Below are 20198 nucleotides of genomic sequence, written 5' to 3' on the forward strand. Positions count from 1 at the left end.
GCAGCAGTGTTGTTCTCGTGATAACAAGGATATTCTCTAATAAATACCATGGTGTGGTATGCTTTCAAACACATGTCTGTTTGTTAGTTCTGGTAAAACGAAATCAGTAAAAATAAAACTATCACAATAATTTTTATTTTAATAATATTCATTGAAATTCTGTCACGAGAATAAGTTTTGACTATTAATACAAAAAAGGAGATTAGGCTAACTCTTACGAAACTACCATATTTCAAAACTGAAAAATGGTGTACGTTTAGTGTAAACAAAACCCTAAAAAAGAAATGTGGTTTTGATAATTCCCAGACTGATTGTTATCATTAGTTTTATGTTAGGATAATAAATATAGAAAACAATATATAGAATACGGCGTTTATCTATGGTCTTATTTGAATTCTTCTTTTAATTTCAGGCTCAGAACCCATTCACCTATCTCGAGGAGCTGGCTGTTAAGGGAAAACCGTTTCCATATATTTACGAAGTTAAATAAGATGGCAGTGCTGTCATTCTTGTTCTGTTTTCATCTTGAACTGTCCATAATAATAAATAAAAAAATATTTGTATGCAGCTTTTATTTTGAAACTCTATTTGAAGATAACAACAATTTCAACCTTACCATCAACTGGAGTGGCCAGTTATATATTAATTCATCTTTGAACCGAGGAATGGGGCAGTGTATACATTTCAATGATGGAGAGCATAGTGCCGCTCCCCCACATACCCCATTCTCGGATTTCAAAGGTTATGTACAGCACATACGATCATAATTATCCTACGCAGAAACATATAGCTATTCTTCGTACAATAAAATATCTTTGAATACTCTGTGTTTTGTCAGCAATATGTAACCTTAACTGTATTCATTAGTTCGTTCGTGTTCAACACAAGTAAAATCCTGAGCAGGGTCGAATGCAGGGGAAGCTAAAGTTAGTTCGATATTCAACGTTCAACATTCAATATTGAATATTGCTCTGACAGAACAACATTCAGGGTTTGTTTTTTCTGAATTATACAAGATTCTTCAAAATCTATGATTTAGGTGTATGTCCTATGATAATATGGAGAATCGAGGGTGGCTTAGGGATGTAAAATAATCTAGTGAGGCTCGGAAATAAAGCACAGAGCCAAGTCTCGTCGAACTTTACAAAACAAAATGATTATATAGCAACAGAATCTACAGCATACGCACACTAAACAGAATGATTATGATATGATAAACAAGTGTTCAGTAGTGCACATCCTACCGATATATAACAAATACTGGGTGGCTCAGGGGCAACTTTCAACGTAACACCATACTCGTTTGCAGTCACGCAGCTCAGAAACTGAACATAGAACGTTTATGAAATTCTACAGATCCATCCTATAGTGCACGTTATTTGGTAATGTATAGAGTCTAGGGTGGCTTAAGACTCTATCTGGACGTGACGCCCAGTTTCAGAGCTGCGTGGCTGCAAACGAGAATGGTGTAGTTATACTGTGTACCATATATATGGGCGTTACCTTGAAAGTTGCCCGTGAGCCACCCCGTGTTTGTTATATATGGGTTGAATGTGCACTGCTGAACACTTGTTTGTCATGTGATAAACATTCTATGTGTAGTTTCAAAATTGTGGGTCTAAACTGAATAATGAGCTGATCTTCGAATTTCGACCTTTAACGGGGCGTTACGTCCAGATAGTCTTGAGCCACCCTAGACTCTTCACATTACCAAAGAACGTGCACTATAAGATGGATCTGTAGAATTTCATAAACTTTCTATGTTCAGTTTCAGAGCTGCGCGACTCCAATTAAGTATGGTGTAGTTATACTGTGTACCATATATATGGATGGGGCGTTACCTCGAAAGTTGCCCCTGAGCCGCCCCGCGTTTGTTATATATGGGTTGAATGTGCACTGCTGAATACTTGTTTATCATATAATAACCATTGTATGTTTAGTTTCAAAATTGTTGTTAGTTTACACTGTGTGGCAAGTTGCCCCTGAGCCACCCCGTGTTTGTTAAATATGTGTTGGATATGCACTACTGAACATTCGTTTATCTTATGATAAACATTCTATGTTTTTGGTTTCAGAATTGTGGGTGTAATCTGAATATTGAGCTGATCTTCGAATTGCGACCTTTAATAACTTTTTGCGTGGATTACCTCTTTGCGTTATTTCCGAGCCATCCCATATTATCCCTAAATCATCCTAAATTGGTTGTTTTCATAGACAAAGACTTGTATCTGAATTGAAGTTTTTAAAGAATGTTAATTGCATCTTTCAAAAAAATATACTGAATGTTGAATGTTGTTCTGTCAGAGCAATATTCAATATTGAATGTTGAACGTTCTGATCTCTTTGTGTTTGTATCCCACGACGCTTTGATGCTGAATTAAAAACAAAACAAAATAATATTTATCTCGCTAGGTGTACCCGACAGTTGGAAACTATTAGATTCTGTTCTGTAATGCCGATTATAACTTATACTATGTAGCAAACAGCGTCGGTGATATAAAGAAGATCAATGCAGCCATTAAAACACCCAAAATACCACATACTAGTTTTAAAGGAAGCTTAAACCCTTTGTGAACAGACAATACGATATTGCGTCTACACTATTATTGAACATTCATTGTCGTAAAATTCCTGATATGGAGAACTAAAAATACCAATTGATAGGAAAAGAAAGAAATGTTTTATTTAACGACGCACTCAACACATTTTATTTACGGTTATATGGCGTCAGACATATGGTTAAGGACCACACAGATTTTGAGAGGAAACCCGCTGTCGCCACTACATGGGTTACTCTTCCGATTAGCAGCAAGGGATCTTTTATTTGCGCTTCCCACAGGCAGGATAGCACAAACCATGGCCTTTGTTGAACCAGTTATGGGTCACTGGTCGGTGCAAGTGGTTTACACATACCCATTGAGCCTTGCGGAACACTCACTCAGGGTTTGGAGTCGGTATCTGGATTAAAAATCCCATGGCTCGACTGGGATCCGAACCCAGTACCTACCAGCCTGTAGACCGATGGCCTGCCACGACGCCACCGAGGCCGGTCAATTGATAGGAATGAATGAATGAATGAATGTTTAATGACACCCAAGCAAGAAAAAAAAAATAGATCGGATATTGGGTGTCAAACTATGGTAAATGGAAAACCTTAAATGATGGACCACATCAATATAAAATTTCAATAGTTAAATAAAAACTCAAAAATATAAATATCACAGATAGGTAGGCCTAATATTAAAATTTACAATAAAAGTCAGTATCTCGAAGAAATTGTAATAAAAGTTCTGGATGGAATCGAAATGATTCCATCACATTTCTCTGACCAAATATATCTTTTCGAGTTTCTTTCAAATACTTACACTCCACCAAAATGTGGCGCACCGTCAGAGTACACTGACAGTGCACACACTGTGGTGGAGTATTTTCCTTCAGGATAAATGAATGGGTAAAATATGTATGACCGATGCAAGCACGACTCAAGACTATTTCATCCTTCCTGCACTGTCTGTAGGAGGACTGCCACTCTCCCAAGACTGGTTTGATAGCATTAAGCTTGTTCGCAACCGCACATCCCAGTAAGGCATGAGGCAAAGCCAAAGCAGACTTGGCAGCAGAATCTTCCTTTTCATTACCCTTGATGCCAACATGGCTGGGCACCCAATAAAATATAATGTCTTTATTGGCAATGGATAAAAAGACACACTTTCCCAATTAAGGGATGGTCCAGCTTCGTATTGCGTAAAGCTTGGAGACACGAAATTGAGTCCGTAAAAATAATACATTTCGATGCAATCGAATCATTGATTTCTTCTAAGGCCCCTGCGCATGCTGTAACCTCACCGTGGTGCAGGGGTGTAACATTCTCTTTGAGAATGGCCAATACAGCACAAATTGAAATTTTGAGTAAAAGTCCGTATCTATCTGTGATATTTGTATTTTTGCACAGTTCTTTACACTGTTTTTATTTAAATCTTGAATTTTTATATTGATGTTGATCATCAATTGTTTTTACATTTACCATACCAATAGCCGATGTATTTTTCGTGCTGGAGTGTCGTTAAACATTCATTCATTCATTCATTCATTCATTCTTCTAAGGCTTTAATGACTGCCCAAAACTTCAGCACTAAAGATCGATGCCGAGTCAGGCAGTCTCATGGAAAGTATTGTTTCTAATGGAAAAACTATAGCACAAGCCACATAATTCCCGTCTGATCCGTCTGTATACACAGGAATGTAATCACGGTACTTGTCTTGAATTTCCATAACCGGCCTCGGTGGCGTCGTGGTTAGGCCATCGGTCTACAGGCTGGTAAGTACTGGGTTCGGATCCCAGTCGAGGCATGGGATTTTTAATCCAGATACCGACTCCAAACCCTGAGTGAGTGTTCCGCAAAGCTCAATGGGTAGGTGTAAACCACTTGCACCGACCAGTGATCCATAACTGGTTCAACAAAGGCCATGGTTTGCGCAAATAAAAGATCCCTTGCTGCTAATCGGAAAGAGTAGCCCATGTAGTCCTTAACCATATGTCTGACGCCATATAACCGTAAATAAAATGTGTTGAGTGCGTCGTTAAATAAAACATTTCTTTCTTTTGAATTTCCATGAAATTATTTTTATAAACAACAGCATCTGTACGATCTTTCTTCAGTAAAGTTAAAAGTAAAGTTTGTTTTATTTAACGACGCCACTAGAGCACATTGATTTTTAATCTTATCATCGGCTATTGGACGTCAAACATATGGTCATTCTGACACTGTTTTTAGAGGAAACCCGCTGTCGCCACATAGGTTACTCTTTTTTACGACAGGCAGCAAGGGATCTTTTATTTGCGCTTCCCACAGGCAGGATAGCACAAACCATGGCCTTTGTTGAACCAGTTATGGATCACTGGTCGGTGCAAGTGGTTTACACCTACCCATTGAGCCTTGCGGAGCACTCACTCAGGGTTTGGAGTCGGTATCTGGATTAAAAATCCCATGCCTCGACTGGGATCCGAACCCAGTACCTACCAGCCTGTAGACCGATGGCCTGCCACGACGCCACCGAGGCCGGTCACATCTTTCTTCAGATGCACAAGATCAAACAATTTTAGGTGGTGTAATATACCAAGGTGGTAAAACAAAATTTGAAGGAGTTTCCAAAGTGTCGGTTAAATCAATGTTGGAAAGCAACAAAATCCGCTGAATACGAAGACCAAATGTACGAATAGCACATGGCCTTGCATCAAACAACTTCATATATTTGTTGGCAAACACCGCATCATGTGTAGGATGTTTCGGTAAAGATTTAATCTTTGTAGCATACTGCAGAAAAAGCTTTGCACTTCTAGCACCCAAACAAGGTTCGTGTACATCAACGTACAAACTCTCTACAGGAGATGTTCTAAAAGCACTAAGACAAAGCCTAAGTCCCTGGTTGTGAATAGGATCTAGCATCTGCAAGTAAGACTTGCGTGCCGACCCATACACAGTGCATCCATAATCAAGTTTTGACCTCACAAGAGATCTATACAGACGGAGCATAACCATGACACAAGGGAGTAGATAAAAGTGGCCACTTAAGACAGGTTGCCACTGAGTACAGGTTGCCACATATATAGTCTTTAAAACATTTGTTGTCATTTCTTGTTTTACCGTCTGTACTGCTAATCAACGGATGTGTGCTTCACAGTTGACAATAAATCAGCTTTTGACATGTCGTCTCCTTCAAAAATAATGCAAATGGAATGTATTAACTTAACCGTTCTCAACAAGTTTGTTTTCTTTTTCCATTTAATTATTTAATTCCAACTCCATGCAGTGTATTGTCATAGTATGCGAATCTATAAATGTCAAACGTAGCCTGCCCAGAGGCAATCAGATGCACTGCAGAGGCATACTTTTTAAATTGATACAGAGTAGAGATGTCGGGACTGAATGGGTACTAGTATTCCTGAAGGTGTGAAGATCGGTTATTTGCTGCACCTTATCGCTGTTGTTAAAATATTCCTTTTATATAATAGTAAAACTAAACTGTGGCCGCTTAATACAGGTATTTTAGCGATTTGGGATCCGATTTAGATGGCCGCGATAGACAGGTGACCGCTTATTACAGGTGCATTTATATTATAAATCGTTTGGGAGGGAAAAAAGTGACCGCTTAAGGCATGTGACCGCTGAATACAGGTGGCCGCTTTGACAGGTTTGACTATATATATATATATATATATATATATATATATATATATATATATATATAATATACTACTCAAAAGAATTTAAGGGTCAGACGATATTTTCGACATTATTTTCTGAATGTCAATTATATTAGCTAGACCATAATGTTACGCATGGTATTGTTCCATTTTGACGAAAGTGGGTCTAAGCAACCCATAAATGAATTAAAATCCACTGTCATTGACACTGTCGACTAGTTCTAATGGCGAAAACATGCTTACATTTGCACGTAAACTAGGGCGAAAGCGAAAGGTCTGCTAAGTGCCCATAACTTGCTTTTTCACAAAGCGTTTCATTTGCACGCTTTGCACGTGTATTCCATGTTCCCAATGCTGAATTTCCGTATAATTGGAGCTTGCGTTCGTGTACGGTGCACACTCCAAATTCGTCAATGGTACGACTTCAACTGACTATCGAAGATCGAGGAAGGGCTATTGCTTGGCTTCAGGATGGCAATACGCAAAGAAATGCTGCTCTGAGACTTGGTGTCAGTCAGAGTGTCGTTGGCCGACTGTGGCAACGGTACCAAGCAACGAATTCTGTTCGAAATCGTCCACGTTCGGGAAGACCCCGAAGCACTACAAATAGAGAGGACCGCTACATCACCAATATGGCTCTACGTCAACGCACAACCACTGCACGCCAATTACGTGACAATCTGCGGACTGCGACTGGAACTCGAGTGTCTGATCAAACCATACGCAATCGTCTGAGAGCCAATAATCTACGCTGCCGTCGCCAGGCTGTTCAATCACCACTCCTACCACGTCACAGAACGGCCAGACGTCACTGGTGCACGCTTCATCTGCGGTGGCAACGTGTTCAGTGGGGTCGAGTGATGTTCACTGATGAGTCCAGGTTTAGTCTCCAGTTCAACGACGGTCGGGTTCGTGTCTACAGACGTCCAGGGGAGCGCTTCGCTGACGTTAATGTTAGACAACGTCACCGGTTCGGCGGTGGCAGCGTCATGGTGTGGGGCGGCATCTCTATCCACCATAGGACCCCCCTCTATGTGGTGGATGGCAATCTGAATGGAATCCGCTATCTGAATGAGATTATCCGGCCGTTGGTTCTCCCAGGCCTTCAGCAGATTGGCGACGGGGCAGTTCTGCAGGATGACAATGCCAGATCCCACCGCGCCAGGGTGGTAACGGACTTTCTCAGACAAAAAGGTATCGCCAGGATGGATTGGCCAGCATATTCGCCTGACTTGGCCCCAATAGAGCACGCCTGGGACAAATTAGGCAGGAGAGTTCGGGATAACCATGCCCCTCCGGCCAACCTTCATGATCTGGGTCAACTTCTTATGGCAGAGTGGCAGGCCATTCCCCAAGAGTTCTTCAGACGTCTGATCAACAGCATGAGGCAACGATGTGTCGAGTGTATTCGCGCCAGGGGTGGATTCACACACTATTAAACGAATGTTCTAATGTTTAAAATCCATGTTTGACAACCTTCAACTTTGACAGCATGTCATGTGACTTTCTTGTATACAGTGACGTTTATTTGTGTTTTTTGGTAAATATGGAACAATAAAAAAAAAAAATTGGTGTAGTTTACATCATCAATCTAATACACTCTGAAACTTATTTGGTTATACATTTTTGACCCTTAAATTCTTTTGAGTAGTATATATATATAAAATATGTAAAATATATAGAGGTTATTACCAGTGTTTTTCGGTATCGTCCATGTCATATATTAGGAATAAAAATTGTATTATGCGAACCTATATATATGTGTGTGTGTGTGTGTGTATATATATATATATATATATATATATATATATATATATATATATATATATACACAGTTGAATCCCGTTGGCTCGAACCCCGTCGGTGCTCGAGAAGGTGCAATAAAAGTTACAATTGGACAAGGGACATGAACTTGCTTTCCTGGCTGTGAGGAAAGTGCATATAAAAGATCCCGGACACTGGAATAAAATTTAACTTGTGTTTTTAAAGTAAATTTTATTAACTTATCATTTCTATTTAATTAACTTGTTTTATGGAAGTAATATTTACAAGCTGTTTACATTTATTGGAGATACAGACCTCACTGGTTTAATATAACTAGAGCTGAAAGGAAGAGATCTATCTGTTGAAAACGTACCTGTGAACATTAACTCATAACTTTTAAATAAACTTATAATTCTGGAAACTGGAACACTTCGGCTTTGTCATCTGTGAATGTTATTTGTATTCTCTGGACATTGTTGATATCATTGGTACGCGGCCACAACAATATATATATATATATATATATATATATATATATACAGTCAAGACTGTCTTAAGCGGTCACACAAGGGAGTAGATAAAAATGGCCGCTTAAGACAGGTGACCGCTGATTACAGGTTGCGACATATAGTCTTTAAAAAAAAAAAGTTTCTTGTTTTAGCGTCTTTACTGCTAATTACTATAAATAAACTTTTAACATCTCGCCTCCTTCAGGAAAAACTGCAACTGAAATGTATCAAATTAACCATTCTCAACCAGCTTGTTTTCTCTTTCCATTTAATTATTTAATTTCTACTTTATGCGGTGTATTGTTATAGTAGGTGAATCTACAAACGTCAAGCGTAGCCTGCCCAGAAGCAATTAGATGCTTTCCAGTCATACTTTCTTAGTTGATACACAGTAGAGGTGTCGGGACTGAATGGGTACTAGTATTCCTGAAGGTGTGAAGATTGGTTACTTGCTGCACCTTAAGGCTGTTGTTAAATATCCCTTTTATATAATAGTAAACATTTACTGTGGCCGTTTAATACAGGTATATTAGCGATTTGGGATCCGATTTAGGTGGCCGCTGGCCGCGTTAGACAAGCGACCGCTTACTACAGGTGCATTTACGTTATAAATCGTTTGGGAGGGGAAAAGTGGCCGCTTAAGGCAGGTGACCGCTAGGACAGGTTTGACAGTATATATATATATATATATATATATATATATATATATATATATGTCTCTGTGTGTGTGTGTGTGTGTGTGTGTGTGTGAATGTATGTATGTATGTATGTATGTGTGTGTATATATATATATAGAGAGAGAGAGAGAGAGAGAGAGAGAGAGAGAGAGAGAGAGAGAGAGAGAGAGAGAGAGAGAGAGAGACACACACACACACACACAGTTGAATCCCGTTGGCTCTAACCCCGTCAGTGCTCGAGAAAGTGCAATAAAAGTTAAACTTGGACAATTGGACAAGGGACACGAACATGCTTTCCTGGCTGTAGGGAAAGTGCATATAATAGATCCCTTTCTGCATTAGGAAAAATGTAGCGGGTTTTCTCGGATGACTACGTGCCAGAATGACTAAATCTTTTATATCCAACAGCCGATGATTAATTAATCAATGTTTTCTAGTGGTCGTCGTTAAACAAAACAAGCATTTTGTATTCAGTTGGTTAAAAGGTACACGGTGTTGAAATTGTTAAGAAATGTAACGTTTTAACAAGTTGATTTTTTAAATAATAAAACCGTAATAATTATACAGCATGAAGTGACCTAGTGACAGATATATATCCTTAATACCACTGTCAAATATATATAAGGAAACGTTTTTTTCCTCTTAGCAGGCATCTCCTCAAGATCGATGAACGGGTTCTGAGCCCAAAACAAAATGAACATTGAATACAGTTAAGACCAGTGTTACCATGTACTATTGTTTCCTATGTTTATTACCCTTACGTATAACTGAATAAAGCTATTCTTCAGGGAATATGCATCACCACTTATCCTTTCCGGGGATTTTGTTAATGTTAGTCTTATGTAAAGAACAAATCGGTTTTCAGTTTTAAAATATGGCAGTTCTGTAAGGGTTATTCCCCTTTTTCACATTCATAATCAAAACCTGGTGATCAAATGCCCTGTACTTTTCAGTTGTGGACTTAAGGGCGAATCAAAGATATTTGCCAGAGGTACAAAGTAAAGTTTGTTTTATTTAACGACGCCACTAGAGCACATTGATTTTTTTATCTTATCATCGGCTATTGGACGTCAAACATATGGTCATTCTGACACTGGTTTTTTTTAGAGGAAACCCGCTGTCGCCACATAGGCTACTCTTTTACGACAGGCAGCAAGGGATCTTTTATTTGCGCTTCCCACAGACAGGATAGCACAAACCATGGCCTTTGTTGAACCAGTTATGGATCACTGGTCGGTGCAAGTGGTTTACACCTACCCACTGAGCCTTGCGGAGCACTCGCTCAGGGTTTGGAGTCGGTATCTGGATTAACAATCCCATGCCTCGACTGGGATCCGAACCCAGTACCTACCAGCCTGTAGACCGATGGCCTAACCACGACGCCGGTGCCAGAGGTACATGTCCCCTGCCTAAAAAAAAACCCCAAAACAACTACAATGACTTTTCGTTTCAACAATTTGTTTACATTTTTTATTAGAGTGAACTTTTCAGGGTGTTGTTCCTTCCAGGCATAATACAGACTTGACTTTAATCTTTTAACATGCTCCTATACCACAGAGGTTTCAAGCATGTCTAAGTTGTTTTTTTTTGCGCAATTCGAAATTAATAATAATATAAAAATCCAAATAGAAATAAATTAATAACATTTTTTACACTTAATTTAAGAGCGAGCAGCCAAAAAAGAAAATAAACATAAAATTTATATTTAACCTTAGCCCTTGGGGAGGTAAAGAGGTTAAGGTAGGAGGTTAGGCCAAGGCCACAGGAAGTTATTTAGTGGTTGGGAGAAAGGGAGGGACACACAGGCCTATTGGGAACCACGGTGTGACCCGCCAGGAGCGGGTAAGGGGAACAGGGCAACCCCCCGGACATACCCTGACACTCCCCCGGCCAAAACCGTCTACGCTTAAACGCCTAACCTACTTTTTCCGGTGCGATGCCCCGCCCCACCCCATCCCATCCCCCCCCAAAAGCCCCCCCCCCCCCCAGCCAGCCCAACCGCTGTGACCTCCAATTCTGGTGTTCCTCAAAAAGTTTCAACACGAGAACCCACCCGGAAGCAAAAAACCCAAAACAAAATCGCACCACAGCAGCGAAAACACCGACATCTGCGCTCCAACACACAATTCTTTTTATTTGAATATAAAAACAAGATAACATAAGAAAACAGATTAGAACCGAGCACGCTTGTAAACATATTATACATAATTAAAAACAAATACATCAAATTATAAATTGATAAATTATAAACAATAAATGGTCGAGATGGCGAGTGGAGGAGTAGGTCACTGCCAGGTAACAACCCCCCCCCCCCCCCCCCCCCCCCCCCCCCCCCCCCCCATACATACCTGAGGCTGACACATTCAGACACATATAACACCAATACCAATTATAAAAATATGAATATAAATATAATGTATATTTTTATTACAAAATTAAAAACATTTATGTCATACAATTTAAATACATATATTTAAAAAGATTAAAAATTCGGAGAAAATTTAAATGAATATTATTTTAACAAGCGGCCAGGCGCGGCATATTTCAGACGAAGAGGGCCAAGCCCGTGGGCTATTAGATTTATGATAAATGTAAGATCAACCCCCATAATACAGAAGTATGACGAAACAGCTGCTCAATTGGTGTGCAGTCTACCTATAAATCTGGGACATTTATGGGTCATATATGACAAGCTCGTTGGTCTTCTTCTTCACAAACTGAGAGGCGGGACGTAGCCCAGCGATAAAGCACTCGCTTGATGCGCGGTCGGTTTTGGATCGATCCCAGTCGGTGAGCCCATTGGGCTATTTCTCGTTTCAGCCAGTGCACCACGACTGGTATATCAAAGGCTGTGGTATGTACTATCCTGTCTGTGGGATGGTGCATATGAAAGATCCCTTGCTACTAATGTCAAAATGTAGCAAGTTTCCTCTCTAACTATATGACAAAATGACCAAATGTTTAACATCCAATAGTCGATAATTAATACATCAATGTGCTCTAGTGGTGTCGTTAAACAAAAACAAACTTTAATTTACTTCTTCCCAAACTGCTTTGGTAGTTGACATCAACAAACTGACACCAAGTTATGAGCTCACGACCTATAGTTGCATGATAGAAACATGCATACATGCATTTACCATATACAATATAAAAGTGGTGAAATTGTATTTTTTAAAATAGTTTATTGAACAGAAATGTGTTACGGTTATGTCACGGTTAGGATCCCGAGTTCACTACCTTTCATATAACATAGGAAACATACATATATAAACAAACAATGTAACTAATAGGTGAGACATACGCAATTGTCTATGCTAAATCTCGATTCAATGGAGCTTAATGAAATGCATTTTTTAAGTCCAAAAGTAGATTAACAGTTTGTTCTTGATTGGCAAATACTTGTACAGACCTTGCTTTTTAAGGTGCGCGGGTGCGATCGCGCTCGTACATCGCACGTAATTTCAATCTGGCGAGTGTGAAAAATAACGCACGTTACACTTAACAAACAGCGCACGTAAAATAATTTTGTATATTGATTGCCACTATTTACCGTATGTAGCTGATAGAAAGATCTGTTTAATAAAACAAGAAATTTTGTTTACGAGAACGCTATACAAATAAAAAAACACAAGTTTAATAGACATCTTCGAAGACGTACCAGTCCGATCAAAATTCTTTGCCTATTTAATTTATTATTAATTAGAAACAATCCACTTGTCAGGTAACAGATACAACTCATTTATACTGTTCATATAGTTATGACAAAAAGAGAAAAGGGATTGAATTAAATAGTGGCTTCTGAAGCCTACACAAATGAACTCGTTATGGAAATCAGCGAAGTCGGTAAAATTGTCTCGATTAGTTCATAACTGTTAGCCTACAAAGCTTACGTGAGGTCCCGAAAATAGCAATCGTGTAATTTTATACTGTCTTTAAAAAAAAAATTTTTTAGACGGAATAATAAAAAGAAGGAAAAGCAATGATAATAGGTATGTAGGAATAAGCCTAAGTATTTTTTTACTTCTATTATTATTTTTTTTTTTTTTTTTTTTTTTTTTTTTTAAACTAAAAAAAAACCTTTTGTATTTGTATTTCAGCCAGAGGTTAATGAATGTTCATATGTTATTTAGATATGTATATATGTACACACTATAGTAACAGTAATCAATGATCATCTCCAACTATTTAATTTTTGTTTCGTTTGTTAGAAAGTCACAGACCACGTGACTGGAACATGATATGATGCGCAGTAGTCTGTGGCATATTGACCAATCAGAGCTATCGGGGTCAGATTATTTTTACTCTTGGAATTCTGCACGCACACGCTGGTCTACTTGAGGACTTATTACGCATTGATGATGGTGTCTAAAATTATGGGGTTTCTTATTATCTTTATTATGGCATCCCACGTTTGGAATAAAATCCTTTGCAATGACAGATTTTTTTCTCTCCAGAGTTTGTGTATTTTGTTATTAACAACATTCATTTTACATTGGGGCCATTCTAGATCAATGACGTAACGCCGTCAGAGTTGTTCGTAACTTGTAGCGGTAGGTTAAATGACGTGTTACAAAATGTTGGGGGGGGGGGGGGGGATTGCTTGCGTAATTGTTGAATTAAAAATGCCACGTGAATGTCAATGTCCCAACTAACACTATGAACTGAAGTAATTGTAGGCCCACGTTTCACGAGGTATTATTTTTAAAAAATGTTTTAATAATATGAGTCAGTAGTGCACACCTGATATGCTTGGGTCGTAGTTCATGAACCACCTCCTCGGAACCAGTGTTTTTTTCCCATCCCCCCGCTGAAGCAAATGGTCCACTTTCAGAACTAAAACATACAGGTTTATACATATGGAGTAATAGTACATATTGTAATTCAAAAATCAAATGGTCTGCATCAGTGTATACATGTCATAATTATATTTCTATAGTACTACTCCTGAAACTTTGTAATAAACTATAACTCCATTCCTGAAAGGGAAAACTCAGACTATACTAATGAACCAAACAACATAAAATTAGAAGAAAACATTATTGGTTCATTTTTGCAACATGTCTCTACATTTACATGTACCAATTACTAAATTAATAAATGCTTGATTTTCACTCGCCTTAGCATTTTGACGAGTGTGATTTTTCACTCGCCTAAGCGTTTTGAGGTGTGCGATTTTTCACTCGCCTTTGTTTTTCAAAAGGCAAGGACTGCTTGTATATTGGGACATATCTTAACATTCTAAGTAGCAGAAGAATCAATGTTTTGAAACATGCAGGTGTTTGTGTTCAGCATGAACTATGTGTTGTCCGTGAACAGTTACTCTTTGTTGGAGATGAACTGACAGTCCGCTATAAAATTCATCAGTTTGTACAGTTCGTAACATAAATTATATCTGTTGATGAGCAAGTAATATTGCTCTTTGAAGTCAATTCCTTCGAATTTATATTACATACTTAACCTTCAAGCAAGTGTTCACAAGTACCAGACTGTGGGTCATTACATTTTGTAACTCTGGGGCTGTGTCTTGACCTGATTATTTCGCCTTTGTTAATATTTTCTTTAAGTTTTCCGCGGTTGTCGTTTACTTTGAATTATTGTAAAATTAGTTAGGATTTCATCATAGTGTCGCTTTGTTGCAAAATATCGAAATTGTGTATGCCTTTTGAAATAATTCGGTATTGTTGGGGTAAAGTGTGGTAGCAAAAGCTATTATAGCTTTAATGTTAATTTTTGCTGTATTATTTTTAAGAGTCGCTTGGTCTTGGTTATGATTTTGTTTAATATCTCTGTTAATTACTTGCACAGGAAACGCCTGGTTTTACGGATTCAACCAGAAGAAAATGACTTATATTTTTGTTACATTCCTTGATTCGTGATCTGTTTAGGATATAATTAAGTGTAACAGAACTGATATTACATTGATATTTTACATGGGGGTGAACATATAATTTAATGCTAGTCTTGCTGATACATGCAGCTTGACAATACAACTTTTCGATGGGTTCTATTTACAAACAAATGTTTTTCCAAATCATATCACAAGAAATTGAACTTGAAACATGTCTTGAGTGAAACAATATACCGCTATTTAACATGTTCAATGATTAATTGTGGTGCTGTATGTGAGGATAATGAGCCCAAATGTAAGCCTGCATTATTCAGGAAACCTGCTTCAGGAAATAACAGTTCAGATTCCTAACCGTTTTGTCTCACAAACTTCATTAAATCACATTGAAATGTATTTTTTTCATCATTGTTTAAACATGTATAATATTTATCACAATTTTCTTTATTTGATTATACTACCTTTAAAATCATAAACATAGCTTCTCTTGTGAAACTAAAAGGTCCTTTTTAGTAGTAAAAATGATAAATGTTTGTTATATTTTCCTGGATTTGTATATATCCATAATTGCTATGCTTTTTCATCATGCATGGTGTCCTATATAAAACAGTATGCCTGATATGCTACTTGATCAACACTGACATTTCAACACTTCTTTTACACAAAATAATTCAGTAACCACTCAGTCCATAAATAAGCATAGTAAAAAAGGTCTTTATCCTTTCAGTGTTTCTAGATATGCAAATCTCTGTTCTGTGATATAAATAAAAAGTAACTATGGTTCTGGGTTACACTTGTTTTCTGATGTAGCAGAATGTACAAATGTCTAGATACACACTAGTTTTCTACGGAGAAAACCAACTTAGTAATGTTCAACATCAACAAAAGTATCAGTTATTACAAATAAGTGATTTTCTTCTCATAATTTGATCCAGGACTTGGACTCCTCTGACCGAGTCGGGTTTTGTTTTTGTGCTCTGGTTCAGAACTCGAACTGGATTTCATCTTGTTCCTTATATCAGGACCGCCGCTGGGTTTCACACCATCTTTTGTTATGGACCGACGCACTGAGTCTCTCTGAAAAGGATGGCCAATGTCGTCATCATGCTGCTGTTTGGCGAAGTCCAAAAACACCTGAAACAGAAACAAGGTGTGATTAGAAAAAACTAATATATAAATCAAGGCATTTTGATGTATTGGTGGCGCGCACACATAACTGCAGTGTATATATGGGACAATACTCTGGTAGCTTGCATGCAAGAGTTGTCGTTCGTTACTCGCTACATTTAACTTCCGTGATAAACATCAAAAATGTCTACCAAAAACAGAAGCAGCATCGAAGCATATCACATTAAACACTAATTTCGAAACATTCAGATCCTGAGCATTGTCTGGAGTCCTGTGATATAGTACATGTATACCTCATCCACTATGGTGTTGCTCTAACAGACGGGTATCTGGCTGATATGTAACTCTAACACCAGTACATCTTTCGCGGCTGACATTCAATACGTTTTCTAATTGTGAGTGCAAATTGGTTACTAAAGGAAATCCCTCAGATTCACTCATTTGGATCATTTCATCCTCACTCATGCTCACTCAGTTCATTCTCACACAAACATGTAAAATGGAACCTTTCATTGAAGAAATCAGTACCTCCAGCTTGGTTTTCCCAAATTTTTTTACTAAACACCCAGCAGACAGGTAAACAACCTTGGCAGGTCTAAGTAACTGCACAGGCAATGGCAATACACTTTTATGTATGGGTGTATGGGTGTGTATGTATGCATGTGTGTGCCTGTTTTTGTACATTTACGAATTAACTGCATTTAGTTTTCACTTTATGCAAATTAATTTTATGACTACACAGTTGATCCATACATCTCTGTTTTTTCCAGTTTATACTGCATGAACCGAGCAATAATTACAATCAATTCTTGTAAATTAAGTTTAAACATTTTATATAGCCATTCTCAGCCTCCACTAAAGGTTTTGTAGTGGGGGTTTCCCCAATAATTTTATCTTGACTTGAGAACAGACAAAAGGAAATGTAATTGAAGCCTGAATAATCTGGCTATTTGCAGAAAAGTAATGCAAGTGGGGTGCGGGAAGGCTCATGGGTTAAATAATTTTGGTTCAATGAGATATGAATGGGGGAAAAATCCCCACACCATTCAGCTAATCAGATTGTCGTAAAGTATATACATGTAGACACAATGAAAATATGTTCAATTTGTTTTTAATATTTACCTGTTCCAAGGTAGACTGACTAAAGCTGTATTCTTCTACATTGTGTGAACTCTTCACTAAAAAATGTCAACAATAATATATAAATAATAAAATGCATGCCAGATTTCTACTAGCGAATGTTACTGGGTGACTAAATGAGGGAATGTCTATCGGTAGACGTTTTTAAACATCCAACCGTAGCTTAAAAATAAACACATTATCGTGTCTGATCGAGGACAAATTTAGCCATAAATGAATTAATAAATAAAAAATCACAGTGACTGTCTGTAAAATGTACTTACATTTGTATGTAGACAAACTGAATGGTATTTATTTCCTGATAATATTTATTGGACCTTTAAATATTAAGTAGCTTGGTGAACACTGGGAGTAAATTGAAGTCTATGAGCATTGCAATATATTATATATTGCAGTATTATTATATTTATATAGTTATCTTCTTTCGTTTCCGATATTTTTAAAAGTAAAAACAAGAGGATTTTTTTTTTTTTTTTTTTACTAAAATACGATATTTACTGACAAGTAAAGTAATGTCAGAACTCTTGCACTATTATGAATGAATAAATGCATGTTTAACGACACTCTTGCACGAAACTTACATTGGCTATTGGGTGTCAAATTATGGTAAATCCAAACATGAAGTGATCAACAACATCGATATAAAAATCCAACAATCAAATACAGACACAGTATAAAGAACTGTTCAACAAATACAATTAACATTTATAATAAAATTCAGTATCATGAACAAATTGCAATACAAGTTCAAGATGGAATCGATATAATTCCATCACATTTCTTCGAACACATACATGTGTACATCTTTTCTAGTTCCTTTCAGATGATTACACTCTACCAAGCTGTGGCATACCGTCAGTATACACTGACAGTGCTCACAATGAGGTGGAGGATCATTCTTCAAGATAAATAAATGGGTCAAGTACATGTATGTATGACGAAATGCGAGCACGACACACAACTATTTCATCCTTCCTGCACTGCCTATACGAGGATTGCCACTCTCATAGGAGCTTGACAGCATGAAGCTTGTTCACAACCACTCATCTTACAAAGTCGAACAGATAAATTGGTTAATATCATGTTTAAAATCAGTATAAGGCACACCAACCTTGGCACCAAAGACGTGGAAGCTGAATCAGCCTTTTTATTACCCCTGATGCCAACATGGCTGGGCATCCAACAAAATACAATGTCTTTATTGGCAATGGATAAAGAGACACACTTTCGTATCACCATCCCAATTACGGGGTGGTCCACCTTTATATATGTAAAACTTGGAGACATGAAAGTGAGTCAGTGAAAATAATAAATTTGGTTGTAATAATAAATAAGATTGATGCTAAGTCAGGCAATCTGATGGAAATAATTGTATCTGGTGGAAAAAGTGTAGCACAAACCACAGAATTCCCATCCCGTATTCCGTCTGTATAAACAGGAATGTAAACATGGTACCTGTCTTTAATTTTTCATTTACAGAAGTTCAAGATCAAACACAATTTTAGGTTGTGTAATACGCCTAGATGGTAAATCAAAATATGAAGAAGTTTCCAAAGTGTCTGTTAAATCAATGTTGGAAATTGACACAAAAAAGCTTAATGCGAAGACCAAATGTAAGGATAGGATTTGGCCTTGCATCAAACATTTTCATATATTTGTTATCAAACAACACATTATGTGTATGATGTTTTGGTAATTATTTAATCTTGGTGGCAAACTGCAGAAAAAGCTTTGCACGTCTAGCACCCAAACAAAGTGTGTGTGCATCAGCGTAAAAGCTCTATACTGGAGATGTTCTAAAAGCACCAAGACAAAGCCCCTGATTATATATAGGATCTAGCATCTGCAAGTATGACTTGCGTGCTGACCCATACCCAATGCATCCATAATCAAGATTGGACTTCACAAAAGATCTATATTGATGAGGCATAACCTTTCGGTCTACTCCCATTCTGTATTACCAATACATTTTAAAATATTGCGAGCTTTTAAGCCCTTCTTTTTAACATATTTAAGATGGGACACAAAATACAGCTTCCTGCTAAAGATAACCCCCGAGAATTTGGTGGAGCACGGCTTCTAGGATGTTTATAAAATCCACTAGCCATGGGATCAGTGATTTTAAACATTTACTAGCCACAATTAAAAATTCACTAGCCCTACTTTACTTTAAGTTTTACTAAATAATAGTAATAATTGGATATGTCACCTAAAGAGGGAGATAGAGCTTAAAAACACTAACATTGGGAGTGGGGTCAGGATATTCATATTTACAAAACAGACTTAACTGCAACCTTTTACTAAAAAATTCACTAGCCATTGGGCATGACAATAGTAGTTATTTACTAGCCCACCATTGAATATCACTAGCCATGGGAGTGCGGCTACCATAATCTAGAAGCCCTGTGGAGACAACTTTTCTGGCAGATATGTATACAAACAGACTTTGACTTTGACAACCTAGTCATTGCCAGTTGCCCATTGATGAAGTTTGTTCAAACAAAGCTACAAACGACATTCAATGATACTCATATTGGACGATCTGTATCAAATCATCGACATATAACCAGCAATCAACATCAGGTTTTAAACACTGGGTGATGCTGTTAATTTTCACAGAAAATAAAGTTGCAGACAGGATACTACATTGATGATACTATTAAACAGTTGTAATAAAATTGATATAGTCTTGTCAAATCGGTGTATTTAATGTTGATTGATCAAATGCACAATCTAAATAAAACATGTACATGCACTGAAAATGCTGGGAAATTGTAATGTGACATATATGTCATGGAATGAACTTTAATGTTAACATTCCTGCAATTAATATAAATGAACGTCCGAAAGATACGTTCACTCGTAATTTTGTCAGTGTGAAAGGGTTAGCAGACGTCACATTGAGCAGCAGCAACCATTGTTAATTG

The sequence above is a fragment of the Gigantopelta aegis genome, chromosome 8 (assembly GCF_016097555.1).
Source record: "Gigantopelta aegis isolate Gae_Host chromosome 8, Gae_host_genome, whole genome shotgun sequence".
Classification (NCBI taxonomy): domain Eukaryota; kingdom Metazoa; phylum Mollusca; class Gastropoda; order Neomphalida; family Peltospiridae; genus Gigantopelta; species Gigantopelta aegis.